This window comes from Bubalus bubalis, chromosome 1 (assembly GCF_019923935.1).
Source record: "Bubalus bubalis isolate 160015118507 breed Murrah chromosome 1, NDDB_SH_1, whole genome shotgun sequence".
Lineage (NCBI taxonomy): Eukaryota > Metazoa > Chordata > Mammalia > Artiodactyla > Bovidae > Bubalus > Bubalus bubalis.
Window position 1 is genome coordinate 163,008,825 of NC_059157.1, and position 21,471 is coordinate 163,030,295.

Below are 21,471 nucleotides of genomic sequence, written 5' to 3' on the forward strand. Positions count from 1 at the left end.
CCTTGACTTTCTCTGAGAACTTGTCCTTTCCAAACTTTCCCTGCTGTTCTCTTTTAAAATTATAACATAAACTGTTTCCTTTGTCATTGGAACATGACAGCAGACTCATTTAAGGCCAAATGTTTCAGGGTTCACTAGGTTCTTGAACCATGGGGGAATCTAAGAAGTCTTAATAACAAAGTAAATGAACAAGAGCCTGAGAGGGAATGATCTGGGGTTCGTTTAAGAAAAGGGGACCACGTATGACCAAAAGATGAATGCCCAGAAGAAAAAATTGAACTTGATGGTGGGAAGACAGCCAAAGATACTTCTTTCAGGGAATTTATTCCTTTTTTCCCACTTCAAAGATTTGTAATAATAGTATGTAATTCAATCCCACAAAAAAATAGGGAATATCTGAAGAATTCATGGAACATCTACATGACTTGGAGTATAATGGTGAGTCTTGGGATTTGAGAATGTCAAAGAAAAACCAGAGCTGGACTGTAGTTAAGTATTACAAACTGATTTTATTCAGGGTTATGGTGGTGCTAGTGGTAAAGAGACTAACCTGCCTGCCAAAGGGGGAGACACGGGTCCGATCAGGGAGATCTCCTGGAGGAGGAAATGACAACCCACTCCAGTATGCTTGCCTGGAAAATTCCAGGGACAGAGGAGCCTGGCGGTCTACAGTTCATGGGGTTGCAAAGAGTCAGACATGACTGAGCACGCTCAAGAGTCAGAATTTATAGCCAAGGAGCAGAGTGAGAGTCAGCAGATAAAAGATTTATTAGAAGAAACATCAGGGGTAAAGGAAGTTCTGGCTAAGCTAACCTAATAGGATTGTTGCTAAAGACAAATCAGGGTGATCAGACATCATCTGGGGGAAGGAAAAGGATGAAGGGCCTAATGAGATATTCAGAGTAGTCGGATGTGGAAGATGGGGGTTCTTGGTAAAATGACTTGGCAGGGTTCTTGATAAAACTGGATTTTATAAAGAAGTGCACAGATGGGCCCAGGAGAAGGCTCAGGCGACTGACTAAAATTCGGTCAAGTAAAGAATCTCTGTCAAGAAGTGGAAAAACCTGGGTTTCTTTCTGAGGGACAAAAATATATATGACTTTTTCTTTGACTTCCTGTAGTATTCTGGCTAAATCTATTAACTATTTCATGATTATGTTATGGATATGTTATTTGGTTTCTAGGAGAAAAAGAAAAACAATCTGCTGCTTCTATTATATTAATATAATGTACTTCTATGTAAGGTTTGCAGTTTGTTTTGGAAAATAAATGCGATAAGGCATCCTCATAACTCTATCCTTGGGATCCATTCTGGGGGACAGAATAATAAAATAAGATTGCTTTATATGGAGGTCTTTGTGACTCATCAGTAACTAGTCTCCTTTGGGGGCTTCCCCAGTGGCTCAGTAATAAAGAATCTGCCTGTGATGCAGGAGCTGCAGGAGATGAAGCTTTGATCCCTGGGTCAGGCTACAGTTCATAGGGTCACAGAGTCAGACATGACTGAAGTGACTTAGAAGGCATGTGCATTCTCCTTTGGGTTAACCCAAGAAAGACTCAATGCACACAAAAGGACACTTAATAGTGAATGCTGTTATACTGAAGACTCACTCATTAATAGTAACAAGATAAGAATCAGAATATTTATCAATGGCCATATGCCAACAGTGTGCCAGGCACCCTGATAGACGCTTGTCCATACGTTGCTTATATTCCTCACAATGGCCCTGGAAGGTCTACAGCTGAAAAGACTGAGATGCAAGGAGCTTGAGTCTTCAGACTGGAGAGTGGTGGGGCTGGAATTCTAACCCAGTCACGTGTGTTGCCAAAGCCCAAGCTTTTTCCACTTCTGTCTTTATCCAATTATCCCTTTGAGGGTAGTGCAAATATTTTTAGAATACCATAGAACAACTGCAAACAAACAATTTGTGTTTTCCTCACTTGGTAACAAAAGACAAGACAATGAGGCAGCAATTACATTGTAGAAACAGGATATTTTCCCTTTAAGATTTATATGGTAAATACACATTGTCAAATATTTCTGGATTCTATGGAGCTCTTTTTCACCCCAACAAATGCTCTTCAGAAGTTCATGGAAACCACAATAGACACTCACTATGCTTGTCTGGTGGGTGAGAAGTTAAAATGTATCCAAATTTAATTAGGTACTGCCTTTTTGGATCATTTTTAGTTTTGAATTTATAGCCTCCTCCAGTACTCTTGCCTGGAAAATCCCATGGATGGAGGAGACTGGTAGGCTGCAGTCCATGGGGTCAGGAAGAGTCGGACACGACTGAGTGACTTCACTTTCACTTTTCACTTTCATGCATTGGAGAAGGAAATGGCAACCCACTCCAGTGTTCTTGCCTGGAGAATCCCAGGGACGGGGGAGCCTGGTGGGCTGCCGTCTATGGGGTCACACAGAGTCGGACACGACTGAAGTGACTTAGCAGTAGCAGCCACTCCACTCACCTTGTCCTTTTTTTTTTTTTTGAGAGGAAGAACTAAAGAGTTTTATTTGCTGATGATATGAATAATTTTTTTTCTAAAAATTCAAAGGAAATCTACAAATATATTACTAGAATGAATTTAGGAAGCTCTTGAATACATGGTTAATGTTTCTGAAAATCAATTCTATGTTAGAAATAGTTTAAAATGCAATATTATTTGAAATATCCCCTCAAAGGATAAAATAACTAAGAATCAGTTTAATGAAAAAGCACTCATCTTGTCTTTTGAGTGGATTCTTCCTTTTTAAATCTTTTCTTGTTATTCCCACTTTTCTTTATTGCCCCCAGGGGCTCCAGTCCTGACCTTTCAATTGTAGACACCCACTTTCTAAGACTGCCTGACTTGCCTTGACTCCTGTTTACTCAAGATCATTAAAAAAACACCTGGATAAAAAGCATCCCATTCAGGAGTGACTGCACATACTGCTACCCTGTCCTAGGCCAAATTCTTGATTTTTTCCTTTCCTCTGCCAGGTGGCTGTGCAGATATTTCATTTCAGTTCAGGGTCCCTGTCATCAAGTGGTGAAGCACAAAAATAAACCACCTGCTTACTGGCATCCTCCTAAAGATTTTTTTTTTAAATTTTTTTATGATTATTTTTTTCTTTTGCTGTGCCTCACAGCTTATGGGGTCCATTCCCTTCTCCAGGGGATCTTCCCAACCCAAGGATCGAACTCATGTCTCCCACATTGCAGGCAGATTCTCTACAGTCTGAGCCACCAGGGAAGCTCCTTAGTTCCCTGAAGTGAAGTCGCTTAGTCATGTCCGACTCTTTGCGACCCCATGGACTGTAGCCTACCAGGCTTATCCATCCATGGGATTTTCCAGGCAAGAGTACTGGAGTGGGTTGCCATTGCCTTCTCCACTCCTAAAGATTTTGAAGAAACATAAAACCAGTGCAAAAATGTAGTTAAAAAAAAAAAAAACCTTTTCTAAACAACAGGGTCCTAAAGTCAGTATCTTGAGATAAATCATAATGGAAAATAATATAAAAAAGAAAGGATTTATATGTGTAACTGAATCATTTTATTGTACAGCAGAAATGAACACAACATTGTAAATCAACTATACTTCAATGAGAAAAAAATAAAAAAACAAACTTCTCATTTCGTATCATTATAGACTGACAGAAAGTTGCAAAAGTAATAGAGATCCTGCATATATTTAACCCAGTTTTCCCCAATGACAGCAGCTAACATACCTACAGCACAATATCAACACTAGGAAATGACCCTGGTACCACGCACAGACCCATTCGTATTTCACATTTTACATGTATCGTGTGTGTGTGAGTATGTGCATGCAATCTATGAAATTCTATCACATGTGTAAATTCATACATCCACTCTCACAGTCAAGGTTCAGAACTGTTTCATTACCACAAAGTTTCCTCATGCCAACCTCACACCCACCTTCCTCTTTCATTATCTTTTAATCCTTGGCCATCTGTTCTCTATCTCCATAAGTTTCACATTTTGAAACTATTGTGTATTTGGAGTTATAAAATACCTTTTAAGATTGGTCTTCTTAGTATAATTCTATCACAATCTTTTTGGTAAAATGTCTGCTCATTACTTTTGTCAATTTTCTAATTGTTGTTTTTTTTTTTGAAAAAAACTGTTGAGTTTAATATATATATGTATGAAAGTGAAGTGAAAGTGAAAGTGTTAGTCGCTCAGCCGTGTCCGACTCTTTGCAACCCCATGTACCGTAGCCCACCAGGCTCCTCTGTCCATGGAATTCTCCAGGCAAGAATACTGGAGTGGGTAGCCATGCTGTGCTCCAGGGGATCTTCCCAATCTGGGATCGACCCCAGGTTTCCTGCATTGCAGGAAGATTCTTTACCGTGTGAGCCACCAGGGAAGCCCTATATATATATGGCTATATATATATACACACATATTCTAAATAAAAGCCTTTTGTCAGATATGTGGTTTACAAATACTTTCTCCCAGTCTGTATCTAGTGCCTTTATTTTCTTAGCAGAGTCCTTTACAGAGCAAAGTTCTTAGGTTTCATGAACTCCAATTGGCCAATTTGTCTTTTTTGGATGGATTGTGCTTTCGTATCACGTCTAAGAACTCTTCATCTAGGTCTAAGTCCTGAAATTTTCCCCTTTGTTATCTTCTAAAATTTTTATGGATTTATACTCTAAAATACAATGTATTTTGAGATAACTTTTATACAAAGTATGAGGTTTAGATTAAGGTTCATTATTTTTGCCTACACATATTCAATTGTTTCAGCATGATTTATTGAAAAGAACAGCTTTCCTCTTTTGAACTGCTTTTGCACCTTTGTCAAAAATCAGCCGGCCATACTTGTGCAAAGGGTCTATTTCTGAATTATATTGCTCCATTGATCTTTGTGTGTACCACTCTGCCAGTTTCACACTTTCTTGATAACTGTAGCTATATACGAAGTCTAAAAATCAGGTACAGGGATTCAGTCCATTTTATTCTAATTTTTTAAAATTGTTTTAGCTATTCTAGTTTCTAGGCCTCTCCATATATATTTAGAATGTTTGCCCATATATGCAACAATTCTTATTGGAATTTTGATAGGAATTAGACAAAAACTATAGTTCAATTTGGGGAGAATTGATATCTTCCTTATGTTAAAGATGAACATAGTACATTCCTCCATTTTTCTAAGCTCTTTCATTTTTTTTCCACCAGCATTTTGCATTTTTAGCATACAAGTCCAGTACATGGCTTATGAGATTTACCTAAGTATTTAATTTTCTTGAAAAATTGATTCTAAAGTTTATACAAAAAAATAAAAACACAGAATACCCAGCACAATATGGAAGAATAATACAGTTGAAAGACTAATGCTACCTAAATTCAAGACTTCCTATATAGTTACAGTAATCAAGATGGTTGTTATTGGTGAAAGAATAGACAAACAGACAAATGGAAGAGGATGGAGAGGCCAGAAATACACCCACATAAATATGATCAAATCTTTGACAAAAGAGCAAAGGAAACACAATGGAGCAAAGGTATTCTCTTCAACAAATGGCTGGAATAACAGACATCCACATGCAAAAACAAAGAAAGAAAAAGGAAATACATGTAAACATATAGCTGATTCACTTTGCTGTACACCAGAAACTAACACAACATTGCAAAGCTATATTCCAATAAAAATCAATTTAAAAAATACAATAGCGGTCATTCCTCTACCACACTATGCCTTGGACAATGATTAGTCTGTTCTCAATAACAATCAATTAAAAAAAAAATACTATGTACCACTTTTAAAAAAAAGAAAATCTAAAAGCACACACATTATGTCCCTCACAAAAATTAACTCAAAATGGACCATAGACCTGATATAAAACACAAAACTAAAACTCCTAGAAGATAACATAGAAGGTAACCTTAGGTTGTTTAATGACTTCTTAGAACACCAAAGGCATAATCCATGAAAGAAACAATTGATAACCTGGGCTTCATTAAAATTAAAATATCTTCATAAAATTAAAATATTTTGCTTGCTAATGACACTGTCAAGAGAATGAGAAGATGTCACAAACTAGGAGAAAAAAACCCAAAAATGTGTCTATTTGCAAAAGCGCATCTGATAAAGGGCTATTATATAAAATATACAAAGAACTCTTAAAGTTCACCAAGAGGAAAATGAACAGTCTGATTGTAAAATGGGCAAAAGAAATACAGACAGTAAATAAGCATATGAAAAGATCCTCAGTGTCATATAGCATTAAGGAACTGCAAACTGAAGTAACAATGAGATATCACTACACACCTATTAGAAGGGTCAGAACCTGGAACATTGACAACCCCAAATGCTGCCAAAGATGTGGAGCAACAGGAACACTCATTCATTGCTGGTGTGAATGAAAAAATGGTACTGCTGCTTTGGAAGACAACCCGGCAGTTTCTTAAAAAACTAAAGATATCTTACCACGGGATTCAGCAATCAAGCTCTGCTATTTGCCCAAAGGAGTTGAAAACTTATGCCTACGCAAAAACCTGCACACAAATGTTTATGGCAGCTTTATTCAAAATTCCAAAACTTGGAAGCAACCAGAATGTTTCTTGGTAAGTGAGTAGATAAATAATGTGCGGTATATCCGGACAACAAGATATTATTCAGAGCTAAAAGGAAAATGAGCTATCAAGTCATGAAAAGATCTACAGGAACTTTAAGTGCATATTAGTGAGTGAAAGTAAACCAATCTGAAAAGACTATCTCTGGTATGACTCCAACTATATGATATACCGGAAAAGACAAAACTATGGAGTCAGTGAAAGTATCAGTAGTTGTCAGAGGTTAGGGTAGCGGGGGGCTGAGTAGGGGGAGCACAGAGGGTGTTTAGGGCAGTGAAACCGCTTTGTGTCATACTGTAATGGTGGATATTTAACTACAGATCTGTCAAAACCCCAAGAACTGCACCATACTAAGAAGGAACCCTAAGGTAAATTGCCTACTTTAGGTAATAACCATGTATCAATATTGGGTGGTAAATTGTAGCAAATACACCTCACTAATGCAAAATGTTAATTAAAGGGGAACTGGGAGTGGGAGGCTGGGAGGCTGGAATATGGGAACTCTCTGTACTTTCTGCTCAGTTTTGTTGTGAAGCTAAACAAAAGCGCTCATAAATAACATCTATTTTTTTAAAAAGGAACATTGACAGAAGGATAAAAAAAAATCAAATACCTAAAAAATAAATCTAACAAAAAATGTCCAAGCCTTCTTTGTGGAAAATTAAAAAGTGTTATTGAGAGAAAATTTAAAAGACCTATATGTATATTCTTATTTATTGATGGTATATTTAATATTACAAAAATGTCAATTCTCCAGTAGCCTACAGACTTAATGCAATCCTGTGATTCTAAATTTTATGTGTAAATATAAAATTTTAATAATGGCTAAGACACTTGAAGATTTGATGAGAGGACTAGCTAGCTCTTCAGAATTATGAAGACATAAAAGTTCCAGTAATTAGAATAGTTTGATATTGGGGCAAGGCAGAAAATGGAACAGAATAGATCATTCTAAAACATAAACAGAAATGAACATTCGACAAAGGTGCTACTGTAGAAGAGTGCCATGAGCATGGCCTTTCCAATAAACAAACCTAAGACAATTGAATATCTTCCTCAAAGAAAAAACACAAGTACTACTGCCTACCAACAAAACATCCATTTCAGGAAATTGCAAGCCTAAATGCAAAAGACAAAACAATAAAGGTTTTGAAAGATAACATAAGACGGTGTCTTCTTGTCATCAGGGTAGGAGAATATTTTAAAAAGAGGACACAGAAAACATAAAAGATTTATAAATAACATTCCATTAAAATTAAGAACCTCTGTTTATCCAGAGGCACCAAGAGGATGAAAAAGCAAACCATGAGAGGGGAGTACATATTAGCGTATATAACTAATAAAAATTTCTTAATCAGAGTAGCCCAAAGACCAGTAAAAATAATTTTTAAAAAAGACCATGAAAAATGGCCAATAGACCTGAACAGGTAACTCACAAAGGATATCCAAATAGAAAAATATATATATATGAAATATATATACATATATATGGAATATATATACATATATATATATGTGTGTGTGTGTGTGTGTGTGTGTGTGTGTGTGGAAAGTGCTTAACTTCACTTCTAATTAGAAAAGTGCCAATTCAAACACCCTGAGGTATCAGGATCATACCTATCAGAATGACAAAAATGAGAATGACTGACATTTCGGAGATTGTAGGGCACAAAGGAAATCCTATAGTGAGAGCAAACTTTGTTATATTCCACTTTAGATACAGTTTGTCATTATTTACTAAGGTTGAAAATACGGAAACGCTATGATCCATCAATTACAAATACCAGTAATGCGTCCCAGAGTCCTATACATACAGGACCCAGTGTATGTGTCTCCCCAGACTCCTCTGGATGTCATCAACCCCCAGACCTTGATTTTTATAACAGATGAGTTTGCATGTAGCAGCAAGGTCTGCCCTTCAAGGAGGAAACACTGATAAGCAAGAACGTAAGACAATTTGACTTCCCCAATGCCTCAGCAGGTAAAGAATCTCCTTGAAATGCAGGAGACGCAGGAGACGCCGGTTCAACCCCTGCGTAGGGAAGATAACCTAAAGAAGGAAATGGCAACCCACTTCAGTATTCTTGCCTGAAAAATTCCATGGACAGATGGCAGGCTATCGTCCAAAGGATTGCAAAGAGTTGGACATGACTGAGAGACTAAACATTTAGGACAATTTTGTCTTCATTCTGTTTCTGGGTCCATCCCCAGCCGATAGTGAAGTCCGGCTTCTTGTTTATGATAAACTCCCACAATGCAAAAGTGTCAGACACAACTGAGCGTGCACACACGCACACACACACACACACACACACCCCAGCAGCTCTGGTTTTTTTGGTACCATTTTCTTGCCAGAAAACAGGGTATGTTTGTTCACCTAATAAGCCCATCAGAATGCCTTTAGTCCTGTTTTGTAACAACACTAGATGGAGCTCCTTCTTTTTGTTGCCCTTGACTCTGGCAGGCTGTTCGGCCATAGACTCAGCAGTTTCTCAGAACCAGAGCTGGTGCTCTTGCTCTGCCACATTCTCCAAACGGGAAGTCTGCACCCGGGGGAGAGGGGAATGCACCCTTCCCTCCAAATAGCTAAGGAGCTTAAGAGGTCCTCCAGTTAGCTTTATTCTTCTATCTATAGATAAGTGTGGGATCAAATCATTTCAAACCCGCAATTCACTGCCTTCTCCTGAGGGACCACGGGAAGCAGAATCCATGGAACCCCCTTTAGTGACAACCTTGATTTCATCCTTTGAGAAGCAACTATCTCCCCATGGCATACAAAGAAGGGCTCAAGTCATGTTGATTGTCCACTGAAAAAGAACATTACCTCCTTGAGGAGAAGAGGGAGTCAATAAAGCTCCAGAAATGAATTAGGGATTGGGCTTTAAGCCACATGAACTAGGGTCACTCTGCCCCTGGGAAACCCAGCTCTCTATCTCTTCTCCTGCTGCTAAGTCACTTCAGTCGTGTCTGACTCTGTGAGACCCCATAGATGGCAGCCCATCAGGCTCCCCCGTCCCTGGGATTCTCCAGGCAAGAACACTGGAGTGGGTTGCCATTTCCTTCTCCAATGCAGGAAAGTAAAAGTGAAGTCGCTCAGTTGTGTCTGACCCTTAGCGACCCCATGGACTGCAGCCTTCCAGGCTCTTCCGCCCATGGGATTTTCCAGGCAAGAGTACTGGAGTGGGGTGCCATTGCCCTCTCCTCTTCTATCTCTTCAGATGTCTTCTATCTCTTCAGATGTCTGTAAATCCTGATGGGAATAATCTGTTTCAACATCTCCTCTGCAAAGTGATGGTCTATTCTCAAGTAGTGCCCCCATTCATCATCACATCCCCTGCTTTTTTTTTCTCATTTATTTGGTCAGTTATGTAATGTAGGTCACTCCACCAGAGGGTGAGTTCTAAGAGACCTTGTCTGATCTGTTTACAGTGTTGTCCTCCTGTCCTAGAATAGTGCCCAGCAGATACTAAGTGCTCAGTCAATGTAGGGTGGACTGAATCAGTTTTGTCTACAGGTCATCTTCCACCTTGCATAATATAGTCCCTGTCTCACAGTTTGCCAGCTTATTTGTGTCCTTCCCTGAGTGGCCCCTCAAAAACCTCCCATGGAAGGGGTCTTTGGTGTAAAAGTCTTCACTAAAAATATGGGAGGACAGAGGGGCTTACATAGAAGTGACCAGATCGTTGAACGCTGAACAGGAGTGTTTCATGGCTATAACCTTTTCATCTCCCTCCCATAATAAAATATCTCTAACACTCCCACCTCACAAACATTTCTGACATCTCAGGATTTTGCTGTCTCTCCTCCCTTTCTCACCTCTCATACTTTTTTCAATTCTCTTTCTCACACTTTCATGCAGAGTAACTCAACTCGGCTCTTCCCTAGCAACTTATCACAAACTGAATTCTAAACCCAGCTTTGCCCACCTAAGACCCATCAACATATTAACCAAACTAAAGAATCACCTCCCTTAGCAAACCAAAAAGTCCAAAATGTGACAATGTTTTCTTACAGTACCTGTATGGTGCTTAGTCGCTTCAGTCATGTCCAACTCTTTGTGACCCCATGGACTGTAGCCCACCAGGCTCTTCTGTCCATAGGATTCTGCAGGAAAGAATACTGGAGTGTGTTCCCATGCCCTCCTCCAGGGGATCTTCCCAACCCAGGGATCGAACCCACATCCCTTGTGTCTCCTGCATTGGCAGGTGAGTTCTTTAACACTAACACCACCTGGGAAGCCCTTTCTTATGGTAGCACTGCCCTTTTCTTTACAACTAAGATTTTCACCTGTTTATCTGTTTCTGTTCCTTTACCTTCTGTTTTTCCACAAAAAGTTAGGTTAAAACAGCTAGTATCCTTCCTATCCTCCAACATTTTTGTCTAGAATAAAAGTGGTTTAGAAGATGACAGGTGGAGGGAATTTCCTGATGGTCCCATGGTTTTGACTCCCACTTTCACTACAGAGGACAAGGCTTCAAACCCTGGCTGGGGAACTAAACTCCTACAAGCCATGGGAGGGGAGGGGCAGAAAAACAAAAGAGAGAGAGAGAGAGAGAGAGGAAGATGGAGCCAGTAAGAAGATAAATAAATCCTCTAAGTCCTGAAGCCTAGGATAGCAGTGGGGAGCAGAGGGAATCTTCCCTTTACATGATCTTGGTGATTGCCTAAATAGACACAAGGGGCTGTCGTATTTATCAGCCTTTGGTCTTTTACTTATAGAGGAGATGAGTTCAAAGAAGTTATCACCTTGATTTTTGAATTGCCTCTGCTCGCCATAGGCTTCTTCTGAGCTTTTATATGTGTGAAGTAAAACTAGCTCCTGAAATAGATCAATTCTGAAATCTCAGAGACTTCAAACAATAGAGTTTCTTTCACATTTCCATTGCAGTCCAATGCAGGTTGATGGCTTCTAGGTGATCATTCAGAGGCCCTTACCTCATGGCTTCTTCTTCCTCTTCGTCTCCTTTTCCTTTGTTGTTCAGTTGCTCAGTTGTGTCTGACTCTTTGTGACCCCACGGACTGCAGCAGGCCAGGCTTCCCTGTCCTTTACCATGTCCCGGAGACTGCTCAAACTCATGTCCATCGAGTCGGTGATGCCAGCCAACCATCTCATCCTCTGTCGTCCCCTTCTCCTTCTGCCTTCAATCTTTCCCAGCATCAGGGTCTTTTCTAATGAGTCAGCTGTTCGCATCAGGTGGCCAAATTATTGGAGCTTCAGCTTCTGCCTCAGTCTTTCCAATGAATATTTAGGATTGACCTACCTTAGGATTGACTGGTTTGATCTCCTTGCAGTCCAAAGGACTCTCAAGAGTCTTCTCCAACACCACAGTTCAAATGCATCAATTCTTTGGCTCCCAGCCTTCTCTTTATGGTCCAACTCTCACATCCATACATGACTACTGGAAATACCATATCTTTGACTGTACAGACTTTTGTCAGCAAAGTAGTATCTCTGCTTTTTAATATGCTGTCTAGGTTTGACGGCAAATAGAGAAACAGACTAGATGGAGATTCATATGCATCTTGGTCCTTTGGCTCACTTGACATTTTACAAAAGTCTTTTGCTCACATTCAATTAGTGAGCACCAAACCCATAGCCCACCTCCATGTAAGTGGTGAGGAGGCTACAAAATGTAGCCTCTGGCTGGTCAGGAGGAGCATGAATCTTTGGTGGTCAACTAGTCATGCTTGTCACACCAGCTGGAAGATCCAATTTCTGTCTGGGGATTAATCACATGTACTTGGCCTCCTTACCTTCTTCTAGTTGAATTCCTCATCTTTTCAGCCAGAGTTTCTACTCTCAACCCCTTATAAGATCCCCAGGTGCTTTCCCTCCCCTCTTCTCCCAGACTGGTATCCTAGCCTTAACACCTTTCTTCTCCCTGAGCAAGCTCATTTATTTGAGGCATCTATACATTGTTTCTTGACTTCAGCCCTTCTTTTGCCAGCTGAGCCCATGTCTCTCTGTTTCCTCTTCATGAATGTGTTGTCACATTTTCAGAAGCCCTCAAAACTTAAAGACTGTAGAGTCCTCTTGCCAAGCCAGAGGTTATATTTCTCAGCCTTCTCTACCTACCCACTTATGTCTAAATGGGCTGAATGACTGATTCTCATTAAAGAAATGTGAGCATGAGAGTTCTGTAAAGACCCAAGTGATTAAGAAAGAGAGGAGCCTTCCCTCTAGTCTCTTTCACCATCTGCCACGTGCTGAGAGAAAGATTGTGGTTAGAGAGAGGGACCTGGGCTCTGAGTGATCATGTACATAGGCCATACCACCTGTCCACTTTCAGGAGGGCAGCTTCTACAGTAATGATGCCAGACTGGCCTCTGACTCCACCTCAACTCCTTTCTGACTTCTGTCCTTCCATGTGGTCACTGTCCCCTATTTTTCTTCTCTTTCTTCCTAGACTATTAAAAGCTTAAGGCATGTGCCTTTCAAAATAGTTTCTTCAAGAAAAGTCTTTTCCAATAAGACTTCAAAATTCAATAAAGGAATTCTAGGCATTGTTACAGGCAGAGAGGGAGAGATATTTTTGAAAAAGGAAATTGCCCACAGCCCTTTAAATCTCCTACAGTTATTAATATCCACCATTTGTTAATGATGATACGCTGCTAAGGACTATTTTATGTGCTTTCATTGAATTTTTTCTACAGACTGATGAGGTTGAGATTCATATTTGTCTTCTCCAAGATATCTTGGACATCTGAACTAGGGACTATTCCTGGGAAATCTGCCAAGCTGTCTCCCTCTTCTTTCCTAACTTGGTTTAAAGCATCTGCTCATTTTCCCCCAACATCATAGCTCCATTCTATTCTCCACATCCCACTGGACTGTAAACTCATGGCTGAGAACATTCCTGTCTGTCACCTACCTGCTGACCTGAGTGCTCTGCTCATGCTCAAAGGGATTTGCGGCAGCCTATGTCTTACACATATTTATAAATTCCATGGAACTTAAATGTGCAACTTTTTTCATAGAAGATGCCTAATAGATTTATACTTGAATAATGGATGAATTCCAGTGTTTTAAGTGTTACATTCAACTATTTCTGTAGTTCCCAGGAATAGTCAGAGTCAAACAGTCAAACAGGAAAATTTTTTAGTCTATCAACATTTCTGAGGATGGGTTTCATAAATCTCTATTTTTTTTTTTAAAAAAGAACCTATCCCTTAAATTGAAAAAAAATAGAACCTATCCCACTGTCAATCAGTCATATCCAACTCCCTGCAACCCCATGGAATGTAGCCTACCAGCTCCTCTGTCCATTGGATTCTCCAGGCAAGAATACTGGAGTGGGTTGTCATATCCTCCTCCAGAGGATCTTCCCAACCCAGAGATTGAGCCTGTGTCTCTTATATCTCCTGCATTGGCAGGCAGGTTCTTTTTTTTTTCTTTTAAGAAATCTTTATTTTTAGCAAGTTCCCCCAAGTGATTCTGAAGTAGCCATCTTGATCCCAGGCTGAAGACTGGCATTTGAAAATTCATGGAGCATTCTATCTTTCTTCACCCCAGAATCCTATAAAATCTCCCCTTCCTGCCCCTGTCCATGCTGTCCTAAACCATTTTCTCTTAGCAGACAAATGCCAAGAACCAAGTTGGTTCATCCTGAAAGTCTCACCATGAGACAAAGATATGCTTCAAAGTCTAAAAAATGGTAAACTCTACTAGACATCAAAACTTTCCCCTAGCAATCAGCTCCTACCTATAAATAGATGACCACCTCTATAATCTACAGTTCCCCCACCCCCCTACTCAAAAAAAAACATCAGAGACACATTTCCTGGGTGTGTTTTACCATGTTGCCTATTTATCCAGCAATAGAACCTTGAAAATTTCTACAATGAGTTTTGCCTTTAAACTCTTTTCACATCTACTTGGTATTTGGGTGTCCCACATTCTCAGACAACCTGAATCCACTGGTTTCTCATGCTGACCTTACCTGCAAGCATGCTCTTTGGGGGAGCTTTTCACAAAGAGGCTGGTAAAGTAGAACAGGCAGCTTCAAGAAAACTGCCATCTGGTTTCCACATTGCAGATGCCCACACGAGCCTTGAAAAATCTAGCTGGGGAGGAGGTGGAATATCCTGTGGGCTGGTTGATAAAGGAAGAAACAAGAAGGGTACTTTTTTTTCCCCCTTAATGTTCCTACAGTTGAGCCTAATCACCATAATATGAGAGAAAGAGAAAACTGTAATCACATTAGGTAGAGAGTCTGGAACATCTGATGGCTCAAGAAACAACCTGAATTTTGTGTTCTGTATTCTAGAGACACATTATGTGTCCACCTTGGTAGCTCTTCATGCTGCCAAGGATGGAATTCTTATCTAATCAATTCCACTTTTTCCCTTGCCTATAGTTTCTGGCGAAATCCCTCTTATGACACAAGAAACAGGAAGATGTTCCTCCCATATATATGCATATGTATATCTTTTCATTAGGAATCCCAGATGCCGCTAGTGATAAAGAACCTGCCTGTCAATGCAGGAAACATAAGAGACACGGGTTCAACCCCTGGGTTGGAAAGATCCCCTGGAGCAGGGCATGGCAACCCACTCTAGTGTTCTTGTGGAGAATCTCATGAACAGAGGAGCCTGGCAGGCTACAGTCCATAGGGTCACAAAGAGTCGGACACGACTGAAGTGACTTAACATGTTTGGTGCATATTTTCATTACATGTGTAATTTATAACACACGGTTATTTTCTCCATTTGCTAAAGACAAGGTAGAAGGCCAGTTATGAAAATTGGTTTTAAAAACTTAGAATTTTAGAGCTGAAGGAAACCCAACCAGACTTTCAGTAGGAGATAAAGTTGAAACCCAGAGAGACAAGGCAAGCTGCTCAAGTGTACACAGCCAGTTAGAACCAGATCCATGGTGATCTTAGCTGATGGGCCCCACTGGATCTCTCTTAAAGGAAGGATTTGTTGCCTCTGCTGCTTGGAGGGCTGTTGGCAGGCAGCCATTAGCTGTCAGCCTCTTTAGGATAGCTGAGGCTACCAAGAGCAGTCTCTCCCAGGGACAGACCCTTACAGGGGAAGCTCATACCCAGTGACTGACTGAGGCAGAACAGAAAAGTCCAGACTTTTGACCTAACCTGGGGCACCTTGAAGGGCCATTTTAGCTCCAGAGCTCCCGGTGAGGTTAGCTAAGGCTATCAGTCAGCCAGCGAGGCTAGTTTCTCCCAATGCTTTCTTTTCCCCTTTTCACAAATGCTGATCCTAAAACCTCTACTGAATAAACATCCTGCTCACTGACCTTCATCTCAAAGAGAGCTTCCAAGAGAACCCAACCTTGAATAAAACCTAAAATAAAAATTGTGTCTAAAATAAAATCTGTTTCCTGCTAAAATGTCCATTTTGAAAGTAAATGTGGTGTGTGTGTGTGTGTGTGTGTGTGTGTGTGTGTGTCTGTATGTCTGTCTATCTGTTCATGGTGTAAACATGCATATATACATGTATGAATATATGTCAGTGTGCATCCCACGTCTCACCATTTCTAAGAACTTTCCCATTTGGCAGCTGAAAAAACATCTAAGTTTTCCATCATGCACTGTCAGGCTTTTGCCTCTCTAGAGAGGTGGTGATTATCTGGTCCAAATGGATAATGCACTTGACATTGGCATGGCTCAGTTTGGTGTGTGCAGGACTGTCTCAGACTGACCTCACATCCTAGCAGCCAATGAGTGCCTGGTTGAGAAGCAAAGATCACAGGAAGAGAACCAGTAGGACCTTTGCAGTCTTTCACCTCATCTACTGACAGTGACCCCAGAAAACGAACCTATAATCACCCTCGTTAAAGTCAGAGCAATCTATCACCTGTCCGAAGACATGCTGTCTCTCTTTGTATCTTCCCCATCCACTCCCCTTCACAGTTTCAAATCTACATTTCTAGACACAATTGGACACTCCCTTGGCTGAGGCAGTGGTAGGAAATCAGCTGTGACATCTCAGCTGCCAGCCTCTTTCCTGGCTTCTTAGCTGTCCCCTCCTTACCCCTTACCTGCCTTGCCTTCAACAAGCTTGACCATCAAGGGCTATTGCACTCCCCACCCTCCACCCACCCTGAACAATACTTTTCCTTTTTGCTCATGTCTTTCCCATCTCACTGGATACCATCTGTCAACTGATGAAAATTGAAATGAAAATGATCTTAGAGAACTCTCTGTGTCCTCAGGTGGAAATGGGGTCATGGTTCCCATCTCACAGGGTGTTCTGAGGACCAAACAGGATTGTGCTGTAAGGGGTTCAGCCATAGTGCATGTCCAATCCCAGTAGCTCTTCCTGACAGTCAGTCTCCCAATACAGTCCTATGGTCATTCTTCAGCCACTTCTCCTTCAACCACTGTTCTATTCCTGTCCATACGCTTCTTCTCAGCAAAGGAGGGGTTCATTCAAAACTCTTCCTCCACTGTTAAGAAATGATGAGGTGATATGATCAACAAGAAAATAAAGGCATATGTACAGTGCTTGCAGGGTCTTCCTGGTGGTGCTAGTGGTAAAGAACTCATTTGCCAATGCAAGAGACATAAGAGATGTGGGTTCAAGCCCTGGGTCTGGAAGATCCCCTGGAGAAGGAAATGGCAATCTACTCTAGTACTCTTGCCTGGAAAATCCCATGGACAGAAGAGCCTGGTGGGCTACAGTCCATAGCGTCACAAAGAATCAGACATGACCAAGGCAACTTTGCACACACACACTCACAGTGCTGTACTTTAGTCAGGCTCAAACTTACACCCCAGAATTAATCTGCTGTTCCTAAGGATATCTTTATCAATTATTATGCATATGTAAAATAGCCATGCATTTGAAAAATATTCTCACAAACTTGACATTTGAAAGGGAATTCTAAATGTATACCACATTTTAACCACCTTGCAAATAACTTAGTTTTTTCAGGCCTTTCCTAATCCTTCTATTTATATCCCATGAACATCACATTGTAAGAGTATTGACATACTGACATTTTAAAGCCTTTTCATTTTAAGCTGTTTCTCTTTGAAGATTTCTCGCCACCACCCCATCTACTCCATCTTAAGAATGAAAATATCAGAGGGATAAGGGAGCAAATAATATAACTAAAAACAGAGGTAGGTTCATGTTTGATGAACAGATTGCATTGTTGGGTTATAGAAAGGACAGACCACTGCTGTTATAAAATACACAGCCATTTTATAACTCTAGAAGGCCCTAAATTTATTTTCAGTGAGGAATAATCAAGATGGAAAATAAAAAGGAGAAAAAATCGGAATAAAAGTAGAGGAAGATATTATATTCAAAACATCATTAAACTGAAAGTTGACAGACATGGCAAAGCAAAACAAAACATATTTTATCAAGGATTGCTCTATGCCCTTGGTAATGCTATCCACCTTATGACTCATCATAATGCTGTGAAACCTTTTTATTTTTCAAGTATAATTATTATTATTATTATATTTTTATGTGGGTGAATTTATCAACATAATCATTTTCGGTTAAATCCTATCCTTTAGATTTCTAATAGAAGCTCCATAGAGTAAAGAAATGCAAAAGTTTCAACAAAATTCACACGATGACAATACAGGGTATCCTTTTCCTACAATATGGGTCTTCAGTACTTCTGCTAACAATAACTAACATTTGTGGAATGTGACTTTGTGCCAGGCACTGTTCTGAGTACTTTTCATATTAACTCACTTATGTTTCTCAATCCTCATCTGAGCTGGGTACTTCACTTTATGATTGTGTAACACTTTACAGTTAGAGAAATCAAGGTAGAGATGACTCTGGTCTGGAACGCAGCTGTCTTTCCTTCCAGTTTTAACTCTGCCACAACTTGTAACAAGACCTTGAGCCTTCCAATTTTAGGCTGTCAGTTTCTCCTCTGTAAAATGGGGACATCCCATGGCATCATCTCAAAGGACTCTGTTTCCTCTATAATACTCTGGTTTTGTGCTTCTATGTTTTGTTCCTAGAAAGCTGTATTTGAAATGCTTAAAACATCTTTAAAAAAAAAAAAAAAAAAAGCAAATAAGACGATTATATTGAAAGCCTCAGCACTCACCTGAAAGTGTATAACTGTGTTGCCTGCAGAGTTTGTCTTGAGAGTGACCAGTTTATATTTCAAGGAAGAATGAATGAAAAATTGTGGTTGAGGGGGTCACCACTTCAAAAGAAAAATATCTATACATGTAAACTTAGAAGAGAGTAAGATATGAAAAAAATAACTTCAAGGGTAGGTAAGTGAAGGATGTAAGAGAGGGGAATTGAACGCCACAACATATTTTTCCTTTCAGAAGACCATCTGCTGAAGTTCTGAGCATGAGAACAAAGTGGGATTTGAAGGATCTGGAATAAATGAAGTGAAAAAAATGCTGAGAAATCTTTTGAAGGAGCAATTTCCAGATAAGCAAGGGAAGTCATGTGGCTTGCCCTTCTGGTCCCACAAAAGTATGCACGTTCTTGGAGAGCAAGCTCTGTGGAGGGTTCTCTGGCTGACAGAATGTGATTCAGGGCCCATAATAACAGAGCTCTCAGCAGGGGGAAGGTGGACGTGGGGAGTGAAAGCATTCAGGCTGGGACAGGAGACAGAGTATAGGTTCTATCAGACAGAATGAAGAAGGAACATTTAAATGGTGAAACTATAGAACATTAAAACTTAAAACAAACTTTTTATTTTGTATTGGCATATAGCTGATTGGAATATTAAAACCTTTGACACCTTATACATCTTTTACTTTACCTGCTTCCTCTTAGGATACAAACACTGAAGCCCAGGAAAATGAAGGGATTTTACAAAGAAAGATCTTGAAATCAATGCACTGAGGATTAAAAACAGCATGAATTTTAGAAACAAGATTGATGGCAAAATATTTTTTTAACTCTCTTAAAATATGGAATGCCAAAAAGGAAAAAAAAAAAATCTTTCCCAATGAAAGCACTAAGTGGTAATCCTTGGCTTCTTCAGCAATCTGTTTTAAAGGTTATAGTATTATCAAGTCTTCTAAAACTGCTGATATGCTTTTTTTAGGTAAGAAATTATGAATCAGCTGAATGAACAAACTCATCTACTGTTTCTACAATGTCTAATTTAGGGTAACATTAATAATAGAAGATGCTCAAAATGCAACAATGAAAGCAACAGAAAATATATTCTTTTAAAACTTGGCCCCTAAACCCCAATAATCCTCCTTATAGGAAAGCAGTTGTGGTACAAAGGCCTGAACAGAAGAAGAGGAATAAAAAAATCTACCAATAGTTATTTTTAGCAGTTGTAATTTTAAAATTTTATGTGTTAAAAGTAAAAAAAAAAAAGATTTCCTTAGAATGGAAATTAAGATTCATCACTGAGAAGGAAAAATAATGGTATGAGTTTTCAGAGTCTTAAAGAGTGTTTTAATATAGCTGTCAGATCTGTGACCTACTATGGTTTTCCATGCCTCGTGTTTAAAAAAATGGCAAAATATGCACATCATGAAGTGCTTTGGAAGTATTTTTTTATGATGAGAAACAGGTTCTGAGCGGTGAGCCAGGCCTCAGGGTCTTTCTCTTGGAGCTGGTATTGAGTACATTGCATGGATCTGAGGGGTAGAGTTACAGCCTCTTTTGTTTCTTCTTCTATCTTGGGTCAGGTTATCACTAACATTTGGGGACTACCCTGGTGGTCCAGTGGCTAAGACTTCATGTTCCCAGTGCAGGGGACCCAGGTTCAATCCCCGGTCACGGAACTAGATCCCACGTACTGCAACTAAGAGTTTGCATATGGCAATTTAAGATTCCACGTGCTGCAAACAAGAGCCAGCCAAATAAACATTAACAACAAAAGAAAAGGATTATCACTAACATTCGGTCCCTGACTTTCTAAGAGGAACCAATTCCAGTCTCTATTTTTTGGCTCCTGATTCTTCGTGTGCGCTTTTGAAATTATTATGAAAAATTATTTTGAAATAATATGACCATATGTGCTTTAAGGAGGCCAGGAATTGAAGGGCATCATAACAGAAAGGGACTTCACCTTCTTTTTCTTTATTATTATTATTTTTTTAAAGGAAACTCAACAGCCTATGGGCCTCTGATGTGCAGAATCTTGTGGACAGCTTGCTTACCAATGAAGTGGGCTGCAGGGGGGGGTAGCGTCAGTGGCTGACACAGGCTTTTCTGAGACACTGACCTTCACTGCCCTGGGTTTCCCCCCCAGTCAGGCCCAAAGCACCCTAGAGCTGACTGCAACCACCTAACAGCCTGCCTCCAGAAAGGAGGTCTTTCCCTGGTGGCTGGCTTTGAGGACCCAACTGGCAAGAGGATCATAGGAAAGTGCTTGAGCTGGGATTGGAGCCATTTCAGCAAGTCTGATACCTCTTGGTAAATATCCTTTTAGTGAGTAGTCTGACATGCCGGTTTATATCATCTGTGGCTGCCAGGCAGTGCTTGGGCCCATTTAGACAATAGCTCTCCCAGTCCAGTCAAGCCCTTTCCTACCTGAGAACAGATCCAAACAGACAGAGAAGAAGTTCTGAGTTCCCCCCTTGTAGAGCTTACTAGGAACTTCAAAATTATTTGGGAACTGTTTTGGAGGGTTTTGAGCTAGCATATTTAATGGTGATTTTGCTCTCAAATTAATTTCCTCATCTCTTCCATCACTTTGATCAGCCACCACAATTTCTCCTCTGGATTACTATGACTGCTCTTCATGAGGCTCACTTCCTTGGCTCTCTCGTCTTCCCTACCATCTGAAGAAACTTCTCAGATCACAAATCTGACTGTGCCACTTCATGCTCCCTGCCCTTCACTGCCTACCCCTCATCCTCTGACAAACATCGAAAACCACTAGAATCTGGCTTCCCCTGTCGACCCTCTCCCTTCATCATCTTCCTCTTCTTACCACGCAGGGCTCCATACAATTCTC